This window comes from Antechinus flavipes, chromosome 3 (genome assembly GCF_016432865.1).
Source record: "Antechinus flavipes isolate AdamAnt ecotype Samford, QLD, Australia chromosome 3, AdamAnt_v2, whole genome shotgun sequence".
NCBI lineage: Eukaryota > Metazoa > Chordata > Mammalia > Dasyuromorphia > Dasyuridae > Antechinus > Antechinus flavipes.
The window spans coordinates 199508739-199521368 of NC_067400.1; the positions used below are offsets into that span (position 1 = coordinate 199508739).

Sequence of the window (12630 nt, forward strand, 5' to 3'; positions counted from 1 at the left end):
TAGGTGAAAGATAACATATTTACCTGAGGACTTCCGGTTAAGATGGCGGAGAGGAGGCTCACAGTTGCATAAGCTCCGCGCTTTCTCTCACTATCCACTTCATTACAAGCCTCTGAATCAATGCTTGACTGAAAAAAACCCACAAATAGTTACCAAGAGAAGCCATCCTTGAGATCCGCCACGAAAGGTCTGTCTTTACTGGAGGGCTGGGGCGGTTTTAGATCGGGCGCAGGCTGAGGGCAGCGGCAGTGAGAGCACGGGAGCAGAGCTGAGAGGGGGTGGGGAGTGATCGTAGCCGTCTCTGCGGGGAGAGCTTCGCTACAGGTTTGGAACCTGCAGCAAGTCAACAGCCCAGCAGAGAAGCTAAAAACACCGGGGCTGAAGAACACAACCGCAAACAGCTGGAGTCTCTCAGGACCTGGCCCCCCCCCTTCCCCCCCCTCAGTGACTCAGCACGCTTTGGGATCTCAGAGCGCAGGCGCAGCACAGTCCTGCTAGTGCCTCACTGCTGCCCCCTGCAGTCTGTAGAGGAAGCTCGGTAACACACCCAGCCCCCCCCCCCCCCAAAGAAAGACTCCAGTTTTTTCTGTTTTTCTTTGGTAGTTTATCTCTGATTAATAGACAGAATGAGCAAGAAGCTGAAGAGGACTTTAACCCTTGACAGCTTCTATACAGATAGAGAGCAGACTCTAAATCCTGAGGAGACTAAAAACAGGCAGTCCCCAGGTGATTCCCCAAAGGAGGAGATCGTCTGTTCCTCAGCACAGATGAACCTCATAGAAGTGATTAAAAAGGCTCTCACAAGGGAGCTAGAAGAAAAATGGGGAAAGCAGAGTGAGGCTTGGCAAAAGGAGAGAGAGGCTTGGGAAAAGGAGAGGGAGGCTTAACAAAAGAGCCTGGAGAAAGTTAAAGAGAGAGTGGATAAAGAAGTAAAATCCTTGAAAAATAGGATTAGTGAACTGGAAACAGAAAACAGCTCTCTAAAAAACAAAATTGGCGAAATGGAAAAAAATTCCACAGAACAAAAGAACTCAATTGGACAATTAGAGAAAGATTTTAAAAAAGTGAGTGAAGAGAATACTTCACTGAAAATCAGAATTGAACAAGTGGAATTGAATGACTCGAGGAGACAAGAAGAATCAGTCAAGCAAATCCAAAAAAATCAAACAATGGAGAAAAATGTGAAATACCTTCTGGGGAAGACAACAGACCTGGAAAACAGATCCAGGAGAGACAATCTGAGAATCATTGGACTCCCAGAAAAACATGATGAAAAAAAGAGCCTGGACACTGTCTTCCAGGAAATTATCAAAGAGAACTGCCCAGAAGTCATAGGAACAGAGGAAAAAATAAACATTGAAAGGATTCATCGATCACCCACTGAAAGGGATCCTAAAATCAAAACACCAAGGAATATAGTGGCCAAATGCCAGAACCCTCAGGTGAAAGAAAAAATATTGCAAGCGGCTAGAAAAACCCAATTCAAGTATCAAGGAGCCACAATAAGGATCACCCAGGATCTGGCAGCATCCACATTAAAAGATCGAAGGGCCTGGAATATGATATTCCGAAAGGCTAAGGAACTTGGTATGCAACCAAAAATAACTTACCCAGCGAGAATGAGCATCTTTTTCCAGGGAAGAAGATGGACATTCAACGAAGTAAGCGAATTTCATCTATTTCTGATGAAAAAACCAGAACTTAACAAAAAGTTTGATCTACAAATATAGAACTCAAGAGAAATCTAAAAAGGTAAAGATTAATCTTGGGAACTATATTTTGACTATATAGATGTATAAAGAATACATGTATACCTTGTTCTAGAAATTGATGTGGAAAGGACATTGTACCAGAAAAAGGGTAAAGTGGGGGTAGTACATCTCATGAAGAGGCATAGGAAACCTATTATATCTGAGAGAAAGAATGGAGGGGGATGAATATAGTGGGTATCTTACTGCCTTCAGAATTGGCTTTAAGTGAAAAATCTTAAGACATATTCAATCTATGGTGAAACTTCTCCCATCTCATTGAAAAGTGAGAAGGGAAAAGTGGAAAGGGAAGGAATAAGCTAAGCGGAAGGGAATACGGGAACTGGGAGGGAAAGGGGTAAGATAGGGGGAGGAACTCTAAGGCGGGGGGAGGGACACTAAAAAGGGAGGGCTGTGAGAAGCAAGGGGGGCTCACAAGCTTAATACTTGGAAGGGGGGGAAAGGGGAAAGAAGGGAGGAAAGCATAAACCGGGGTTAACAAGATGGCAAGTAATACAGAATTGGTCATTCTAACCATAAACGTGAACGGGGTAAACTCCCCCATAAAGAGGAAGCGGTTAGCAGAATGGATTAAAAGCCAGAATCCTACAATATGTTGTTTACAGGAAACACACCTGAAGCGGGGAGATACATGCAGGTTAAAGGTAAAAGGTTGGAGCAAAATCTACTATGCTTCAGGTGAAGTCAAAAAAGCAGGGGTAGCCATCCTGATCTCAGATCAAGCTAAAGCAAAAATTGACCTAATTAAAAGAGATAAGGAAGGACACTATATCTTGCTAAAGGGTAGCATGGATAATGAAGCACTATCTATATTAAACATATATGCACCAAGTGGGGTAGCATCTAAATTCTTAAAAGAGAAACTAAGAGAGCTGCAAGAAGAAATAGACAGTAAAACTATAATAGTGGGAGATCTTAACCTTGCACTCTCAGAATTAGATAAATCAAACCAGAAAATAAATAAGAAAGAAGTCAAAGAGGTAAACAGAATACTAGAAAAGCTAGATATGATAGATCTCTGGAGAAAATGTAATGGAGACAGAAAGGAATACACTTTCTTTTCAGCAGTTCATGGAACCTATACAAAAATTGACCATATATTAGGACATAAAAACCTCAAACTCAAATGTAGTAAGGCAGAAATAGTAAATGCATCCTTTTCAGACCACGATGCAATGAAAATTACATTCAACAAAAAAGCAGGGGGAAGTAGACCAAAAAATAATTGGAAACTAAATAATCTCATACTAAAGAATGATTGGGTAAAACAGCAAATCATAGACATAATTAATAACTTCACCCAAGAAAACGATAATAATGAGACATCATACCAAAATGTATGGGATGCAGCCAAAGCGGTAATAAGGGGAAATTTCATATCTCTAGAGGCCTATTTGTATAAAATAGAGAAAGAGAAGGTCAATGAATTGGGTTTGCAATTAAAAATGCTAGAAAAGGAACAAATTAAAAACCCCCAGTCAAACACTAAACTTGAAATTCTAAAAGTAAAAGGTGAGATCAATAAAATTGAAAGTAAAAAAACTATTGAATTGATTAATAAAACTAAGAGTTGGTTCTATGAAAAAACCAACAAAATAGACAAACCCTTAGTAAATCTGATTAAAAAAAGGAAAGAGGAAAATCAAATTGTTAGTCTTAAAAATGAAAAGGGAGAACTCACCACTAACGAAGAGGAAATTAGAGCAATAATTAGGAGTTACTTTGCCCAACTTTATGCCAATAAATTCGACAACTTAAATGAAATAGAAAAATACCTCCAAAAATACAGCTTGCCCAAACTAACAGAGGAAGAAGTAAATATCCTAAACAGTCCCATCTCAGAAAAAGAAATAGAACAAACTATCAATCAACTCCCTAAGAAAAAATCCCCAGGACCAGATGGATTTACATGTGAATTCTACCAAACATTTAAAGAACAATTAACTCCAATGTTATATAAACTATTTGAAAAAAATAGGGATTGAAGGAGTCCTACCAAACTCCTTTTATGACACAGATATGGTACTGATACCTAAACCAGGTAGGCTGAAAACAGAGAAAGAAAATTATAGACCAATCTCCCTAATGAATATTGATGCTAAAATCTTAAATAAAATATTAGCAAAAAGATTACAGAAAATTGTCACCAGGATAATACACTATGACCAAGTAGGATTTATACCAGGAATGCAGGGCTGGTTCAATATTAGGAAAACTATTAACATAATTGACTATATCAATAACCAAACAAACAAAAACCACATGATCATCTCAATAGATGCAGAAAAAGCATTTGATAAAATCCAACATCCATTCCTAATAAAAACACTTGAGAGCATAGGAATAAATGGACTTTTCCTTAAAATAGTCAGGAGCATATATTTAAAACCATCAGTAAGCATCATATGCAATGGGGAAAAACTGGAACCTTTCCCAGTAAGATCTGGAGTGAAGCAAGGTTGCCCACTATCACCATTATTATTTAATATTGTATTAGAAACACTAGCCTCGGCAATAAGAGTCGAGAAAGATATAAAAGGAATTAGAGTAGGCAATGAGGAAACCAAACTATCACTCTTTGCAGATGATATGATGGTATACCTAGAGAACCCCAGAGATTCTACCAAAAAGCTATTGGAAATAATTCATAATTTTAGCAAAGTAGCTGGCTACAAAATAAATCCCCATAAATCCTCAGCATTTTTATACATCACCAACAAAACCCAACAGCAAGAGATACAAAGAGAAATTCCATTCAGAATAACTGTTGATACCATAAAATATTTGGGAATCTATCTACCAAAGGAAAGTCAGGAATTATATGAGCAAAATTATAAAAAAGTCTCCACACAAATAAAGTCAGACTTAAATAATTGGAAAAATATTAAGTGCTCTTGGATCGGCCGAGCGAACATAATAAAGATGACAATACTCCCTAAACTAATCTATTTATTTAGTGCTATACCAATCAGACTTCCAAGAAAATATTTTATTGATCTAGAAAAAATAACAACAAAATTCATATGGAACAATAAAAAGTTGAGAATCTCAAGGGAATTAATGAAAAAAAAATCAAATGAAGGTGGCCTAGCTGTACCTGATCTAAAATTATATTATAAAGCAGCAGTCACCAAAACCATTTGGTATTGGCTAAGAAATAGATTAGTGGATCAGTGGAAAAGGCTAGGCTCACAAGACAGAATAGTCAATTATAGCAATCTAGTGTTTGACAAACCCAAAGCCCCTAACTTCTGGGAAAAGAATTCATTATTTGATAAAAACTGCTGGGATAATTGGAAATTAGTATGGCAGAAATTAGGCATGGACCCACACTTAACACCATATACCAAGATAAGATCAAAATGGGTCTATGACCTAGGCATAAAGAACGAGACTATAAATAAATTAGAGGAACATAGAATAGTTTATCTCTCAGACTTGTGGAGGAGAAAGAAATTTGTGACCAAAGATGAACTAGAGACCATTACTGATCACAGAATAGAAAATTTCGATTACATCAAATTAAAAAGCCTTTGTACAAATAAAACTAATGCAAACAAGATTAGAAGGGAAGCAACAAACTGGGAAAACATTTTCACAGTTAAAGGTTCTGATAAAGGCCTCATTTCCAAAATATATAGAGAACTGACTCAAATTTATAAGAAATCAAGCCATTCTCCAATTGATAAATGGTCAAAGGATATGAACAGACAATTTTCAGAGGATGAGATTGAAACTATTACCACTCATATGAAAGAGTGTTCCAAATCATTATTGATCAGAGAAATGCAAATTAAGACAACTCTGAGATACCACTACACACCTGTCAGATTGGCTAAGATGACAGGAAAAAATAATGATGAATGTTGGAGGGGATGCGGGAAAACTGGGACACTAATGCATTGTTGGTGGAGTTGTGAACGAATCCAACCATTCTGGAGAGCAATCTGGAATTATGCCCAAAAAATTATCAAAATGTGCATATCCTTTGATCCAGCAGTGTTTCTATTGGGCTTATATCCCAAAGAAATACTAAAGAAGGGAAAGGGACCTGTATGTGCCAAAATGTTTGTAGCAGCCCTGTTTGTAGTGGCTAGAAACTGGAAAATGAATGGATGCCCATCAATTGGAGAATGGCTGGGTAAATTGTGGTATATGAATGTTATGGAATATTATTGTTCTGTAAGAAATGACCAGCAGGATGAATACAGAGAGGCTTGGAGAGACCTACATGAACTGATGCTAAGTGAAATGAGCAGAACCAGGAGATCATTATACACTTCGACAACGATATTGTATGAGGACATATTTTGATGGAAGTGGATTCTTTGACAAAGAGACCTGAGTTTCAATTGATAAATGACGGACAAAAGCAGCTACACCCAAAGAAAGAACACTGGGAAACGAATGTGAACTATCTGCATTTTTGTTTCTCTTCCCGGATTATTTATACCTTCTGAATCCAATTCTCCCTACGCAACAAGAGAACTGTTCGGTTCTGCAAACATATATTGTATCTAGGATATACTGCAACATATCCAACATATAAAGGACTGCTTGCCATCTAGGGGAGGGGGTGGAGGGAGGGAGGGGAAAAAAAAATCGGAACAGAAATGAGTGTAAATATAATGTAATTATTAAATAAAAAAATTTAAAAAAAAATAAAACTACCACTGAGGGTTAAAAAAAAAAAAAAAAAAAAAAAAAAAAAACATATTTACCTGAGATCACATAGGTAGTTAGTGACAGAGCTAAAATGAAAAGTAAATCGCCTTGGCTCTTAGTCCAGTGTGCTCTATGACATGCTGTGCTTCCTATTTCTGTATGTTTTCTCCTTAATTTCTCTCACCTATTAAGATGCTGCCATTCTCTTCTCTTTCTAGCAAGTAAGAATGCAGTGTGTTTTTAGAATTCATGCTGCAAAACTGACTTATTGAGTGGATTCTTTGTTTGTTTTGCTTTACTTTGTTTTAAAGAGTTTTCTGAGCCTGCTATAATTAATCTCTTTTTTCATTCCCATTTTTATAACTGTCCACATTAAGGGCACTTGTAAGGAAAAGAAATATATGGAGATAAGGACATTGTTCTCTTTTATGGACCAAAAGAGATAGCATCAGTAAAGCACTTTGCAAATTTCCAAGTGTTATAGAAACATTAGTTATCATTGTTGTTGTTATTGTTTAGACCCTGGCTCAAGGTAGTAAGCTTTTGTTGCTTTCTCAGACACCAGGGAATAAGAAAGGGTTTTACCATTTTAGAACTGAACAGCCAATGAGGACTTCACAGCTAGATGCCTAAGTAATAATAATTATAGCACTATTAAAATAAGAGCTAGCATTTCTATTATGTGCCAGGGATTATGCTAAGTGCTTTACAAAAAAAAATTATTTCATTTAATCCTTACAACAACTTTGGGAACAGGTGCTATTATTATCCACATTTTATAGTTGAGGAAATTGAGGCAAACAGCAGTTACATGACATGCCCAAAATCCCTAGCTAGTGATGTCTGGAATTGCATTTGAACTCAGGTATTCTGACTCTAGGTTCATCATTTATTATTTTATTATATTATTTCAGCTACTAATTGTTCTCTAGACCTCCTTTCAAGCATTAGGAACTTCCTTTGTGAAGAAAGGAAGATAGTAGAAACTAGTCCTGGTTTAAAGTGCTTAAGAGCATGCTTAGTATGTACCCCAATGAGAAGAATGAGTCAGTCACTGCCCTATTGAGAGAGCTGATAATGGGAAATGGGAAAGAATGGGCAGAATAATGAGTGTAAAGGGAAGATCAATGAATGTGTTCAGAAGAAAGAGAATCAGTGATGATGGATGAGTGAGTTGGACAAGCTGAACTTTTTTTGATCTAGCTTCTTTTTTAATCCTTTACTGCAAGGGATACTTTTCTGGATGTGGACATACTTGGACATACTTTTTTTCTAGAGTCAATTTGTTGAAAATATTGGAGAGGGAGGAGAATACAGATTATACCTATGATTCCTGGAAGGAAATTGCTTTACCAATAACTTGGGCACTTTGGAGAGTTGCCTGGAAGCATCAACTGATTAAGTGATCTGTCCAGGGTCTTTCCATTGCTAATATCAGAGGCACGGTGTGGAGCTAGGTCATACGGACTCTGGCTCTCTAACCCATAAGCCATGATGCCAATAAATATAATAAAAAAAGAAAGAAAGAAAGTGAATAAGTAACAAGCTGATGGCTATCCCAAATGCAAAATTGATGAACTTCATACATTTATTTAACCCTAATTGGAGAGAGACTACATATGGCCCGTGATTATATACAACCTGGAAATCAGTCTATGGAATCAATCTGATTTCATATTACTAACAAATCAGCGGTTTTCTGATCTTTTCCTAGTGATGTTTAAGCACTCTAGGAGGTTCATTAATTTGAATGGGAAAAATTACATATAAGATTGGTTTCTTTTCTAATTCCATAAATTTTATAATTTTTATTATTATTATATTATTAAAATATAAATTTTATTTTATGCATGTAGAAAAATTATTCTATGAAGGGATCCATAGGTTTCACCAGGATGCCAAAGAGTACACAAAATAAGTTAAGAACCTCTGTCCAAGTATGTTTTGGGAAAAGACAGTAAAGGGATAGGGCAGGATGGCCCTAGGTCAGAAAGATTTCCTAATGATGGATAAGTTTCCTAAAAGTCTCAAGTAAAATCAATTTGTGGTAACTGATCACTCTGGACCTGTGGATATATTCTTAATTGCAAAATTGAATTATCAGAACATGTCCCATTCAGATTAGATGTATCTGGGATATACATACATACATATAATATGTGTGTATCAGTGTATATATGTATATGTGTGTATATATTTGCACATATATATCTTTCAGATTTCAGTGGGTGTTTGTGTTTGCTTGATGGTACTATTTATATGCATGTATTTATATATAATGTATGTGTGTCTGTGTGTGTATTGTCCATTTGAATTCTGAAGGGCACAATTCCATAATTTAATCTGAGCCTTATTCCTGGCAGAACAGGTATCCAGGTTACTACCTTTTCAGTGGTCCTAAAATCAGTAGTTAGGCTTTAACTGTTGAGAGTTGTTGTAATTCAGTCATTTTTCAGTTGTGTCCTACTCAACTGTGACCTCTTTTGAAGGTTTTCTTAATAGAACAGAATCAATGAAATAAAGCAGCATTGTATAGTAGATGGAATGTTGAACTTAGCATCTGTGCAATACTAAGCAGGTTATTTAACCTTTCATGCTCAGTTTCCTGGTCTTTATAATAATAGCACTTATCTTTTGTGAGATTCAAACTATATATATATATATATATATATATATATATATATATATATATATATATATATATATATATATATGTTGTTGTTATTGTTTAGTCATGTCCAACTCTTCTTGATATCGTTTAAGGTTTTCTTGGCAAAAATACTGAAGAAGTTTGCCATTTCCTTCTCTAACTCATTTTATAGATGAAGAAACTGAGGCAAAGAGAGCTAAATGACTTGCCCACAGTCACACAACTATTAAGGCTGGATTTGAAGCGAGGTTTTCTTATTTCCAGGATTGGTGCTCTATCCACTACACCACCTAGATGCATATTCATGTATGTGTATGTCTGTGTGTATGTATGTGCATGTGTGCGTGTGTGTATGTATGTGGAGAGAAGGAGAAATAGAGACAGAGAGAAAAGGTGTGTCTGAAAGAGAAATAAGAGAAAGAGATGGAGAGAAACAGAGATAGTCAGAGTGGCAGAGAGAGACAGCAACAGAAAGAGACAGAAAAAAAGAGCAACAAAGAGAGAGAGAGAGAGAGAGAGAGAGAGAGAGAGAGAGAGAGACCAAAAAAAAGTCAAATACGATGAGCTATTGATACTAATTTTTACTTTATTTTCAAGAACAATGGAAAATCGCTATGCTTTTCCCCACAGCTCAAATGACTTAGAATCAATAATCCCTAAATACTTGCTAACCTGAACAATTTTTTTAAATGGCTTACCTTTGATCATTGGTTTTAACCTCATTTAAGTTGGACAAGTTTGAGAAAAGTTTGTAAAGTTCATGGAGTACAATGCAATGGTGTTGTGCTAAGCCTCTAAGGTTTTTGCCTGTAGGGAATAGAGACCAGCTACTTAACTATATTCACAAATATCCACAAGTTAGGAAGAAAGGGGATTCTGAAAGTGCGGAAAGGGAATGTTGAGAAGGCAAAGAGAATCTTCAATTTGCATTTTTTTCCCCTGAAAGCAGGAAGTGGGGGGAAATTGAGGAGGGGGAAGAAGGAATGTAAGAAACTGGATAACTTAGCAAAAGGATTTCAAAGATTCTGATATTGTTTTTCCTTTGTTTTCATGTTCCCTTTCTCCTACTCTAATTCCTACTTCCTCTCCTCTTCCCTTCTCCCTCTTCCTCTCCAACACTAGTCATTTTAAGAATAATTGAGGATATATATTTTTACCATGTTTAATATGTATTGCATTACTTGACATCTAGGCAGGGGATAGAAAAGGGGAGGAAGAAACTGGAACACAAGGTTTTGCAAAGGTGAATGTTGAACAATTATCCATGCATATGTTTTGAAAATAAAAATCTTTAATAAAAAAAAATTTATTTCCATAAAAAATTTTCTGAAAAAAAAAAACAAAAAAGAGTAGTTAAGAAATCAAAGAGAAAAGCACCTAACTGTATCAAGAGATCTGAAACTTCTGCTGTGACTTTGGGCATATCTGTCTCCTCAGTTTCTTCATACGTTGTTGTTTGTCCGTTCTCGAAGAAGACTATGCCATGCAAGTTAATTGGATTTGAATAAGGAAGAGCTGTGCAAGGTCATCTGCTTCACTTTCCCCTCCAAAGTCATCGGGGTCCAGTGGCAATAAAATGGATATGCCGTAAAACCATACCTTATCCGTCTCATTGGTTTATTTGAGAGGCAAATGGGGTTATATAACAAGTCTGTGTACACGAAATCGATTGGTAAAATGGGCTCTACAAATTATTGTTTCAATTTACTATAACACAGGTTTGGTGTCTTGAGTTAAGTCGGGAAGAACTGAAGTCCGAGGATCTGCAAAGTAGATTCCTGTACTTTTTAGGAGAGCACAGATCCCTAGAAATAAAACCGACTTCAAAAGAATCTTCTTCTGTTGAGTTCTTGAACGGTCGGAGCAGGTATTTGGGTGTGAGGAAGGCGTTAGTAGATAAAGTCAATCAGTCTGGGTCCCGAGGACAACCAGCAGGAGCAAGTGAGCCTCTGCGGGATTTTGACAGCCAAGCTATCAAAAAATAATGCTGCAGAGGGAGCACTCCAGATGTTCCACAGCAGCCCCAACAGCCACAGCTGATGCAGTAATAATACCGTTTGCCTCTTGAATCTAGCTTCCGCCCGGGTCTGCCTTCCTTACTCATATCCCTCCTTTTCTCCTCCTCCCCTCCCTTTCGCCTTTGCCCCAGTTCCATCTCTGTAGCCACCCCTCTTACTCCACTCCCTGCTCAGTGCAGCCTCTGTTACCACCGTCGCAGCTACTGCTTGCGAGTCAAGCCACGCCGCTCTCTACAGCTGGAGGTCCAGTGGGGAAGGTTGCGAGAAGAGGCAAGGAGGAAGCAAAGAAGCAGAAGACAGGCAGGCGGGCAGGCCAGTTTCCTGATCCGCCTCGGGAGCCTGGCAGTAACAAGGTACAGGTAAGACAAAGACATGGGTACAAAAGGGAGACCGGTGAAGGGAAGTGGGATGGGTGTGTTAACATGAAGTGGAAAAGAAAGAATAGAGAGTATTTTGGGTAGAAATAAATTGTGATGTGGAGAGATACATAAAAGACAAAAGGCAGAATGACAGATGAAAGATGATAGATACTGATAAGTAAACAGAGATAGGTAATTAGGTAAATATGGATGGATGAATGGGTGTATGGATGGACGGATAGCCATAGATAGACAGATAGATAGATAGATAGATAGAAGATGGATGGATGGGTGGGTGGATGGATGGATGGATGGTAGTTATATACAGAGTCGGGGCAATAGGGACCAGTGCGAGGAGATTGAGGCAAGTGAAATGACCTCCTTGTTTTCTTGGGAGAGGCATTTGAAGTGCTCTCCGGGCTGAGTTTAATTCTGGTGACTCCTCCGTCTTCCTGGGATTGTCTCCTGGTCTCCTCCCCTTCCAGATAATGAGAGCCATGATCAGTGAGGGGAGAATCACCGAGGTGCTGTTGGACTTCTGAAAACGCTTTAGCGGAGCTGCGGGGCACACACCCTGATGAATCGTGGAAAGTTAGAGTTCAGCCGTGGAAGGAGCGAACAAGTTACTTGAAAACACTCTTGAGGGTTTTCCTGGCTGAGATTTCCTTGTGATTTCTGGAAGAAAGGGCCTTAAATTGTGTTACCTTTAGCTAAAAGATAGAAAGATGGGATTTTTCGAAACTTTAGGTTAAAATATATGTACTTAAAAAAAAAAAAAAACTTTACTTTGGAAAAAAGGAACTATTTGCAGGAACTTTTGATTCATACTTTGTCCACGCTTGCAAATAACAAGATTAGGATGCAACCTCTAGATGTAAGCTTGAGCTCAGTTTATGGGGACTCGATCTCTTAAGCACATAACTTACCATAGCGGTAGTGTGAATGACATTAAAATTCTGTCTCTGTTCCGTTGTGTTTTCCTTTTAAAATGATGAACTAAAGTCTCCTAGCAGAATGGGAATACCAAGTGGAAGCATCTATTCTCCACAATGATATATAACAGGTTGAAGAGCTCAAATCTGTATAGGCAGAATGGAAAAGGGCAAGAATTTGAGGTCTGGGGAGTTAACTAATTGTGTTTCTAACTTGAATTTCTTGCATCTGAGACA

The 12630-nt window shown here is 37.7% G+C and overlaps 1 protein-coding gene across 1 annotated transcript in view; it reads left to right on the top strand.

The window, feature by feature from the left end:
- Positions 1-10646: 10646 nt before the first annotated feature.
- ADGRG2 (adhesion G protein-coupled receptor G2) overlaps positions 10647-12630 on the top strand; it is a 167519-nt gene continuing 165535 nt past the window's right edge. Inside the window, exon 1 of the mRNA XM_051984400.1 lies at positions 10647-11461. The gene's annotated coding sequence lies outside the window, so the exon portion shown is untranslated. The remainder of the gene's footprint in view (positions 11462-12630) is intronic.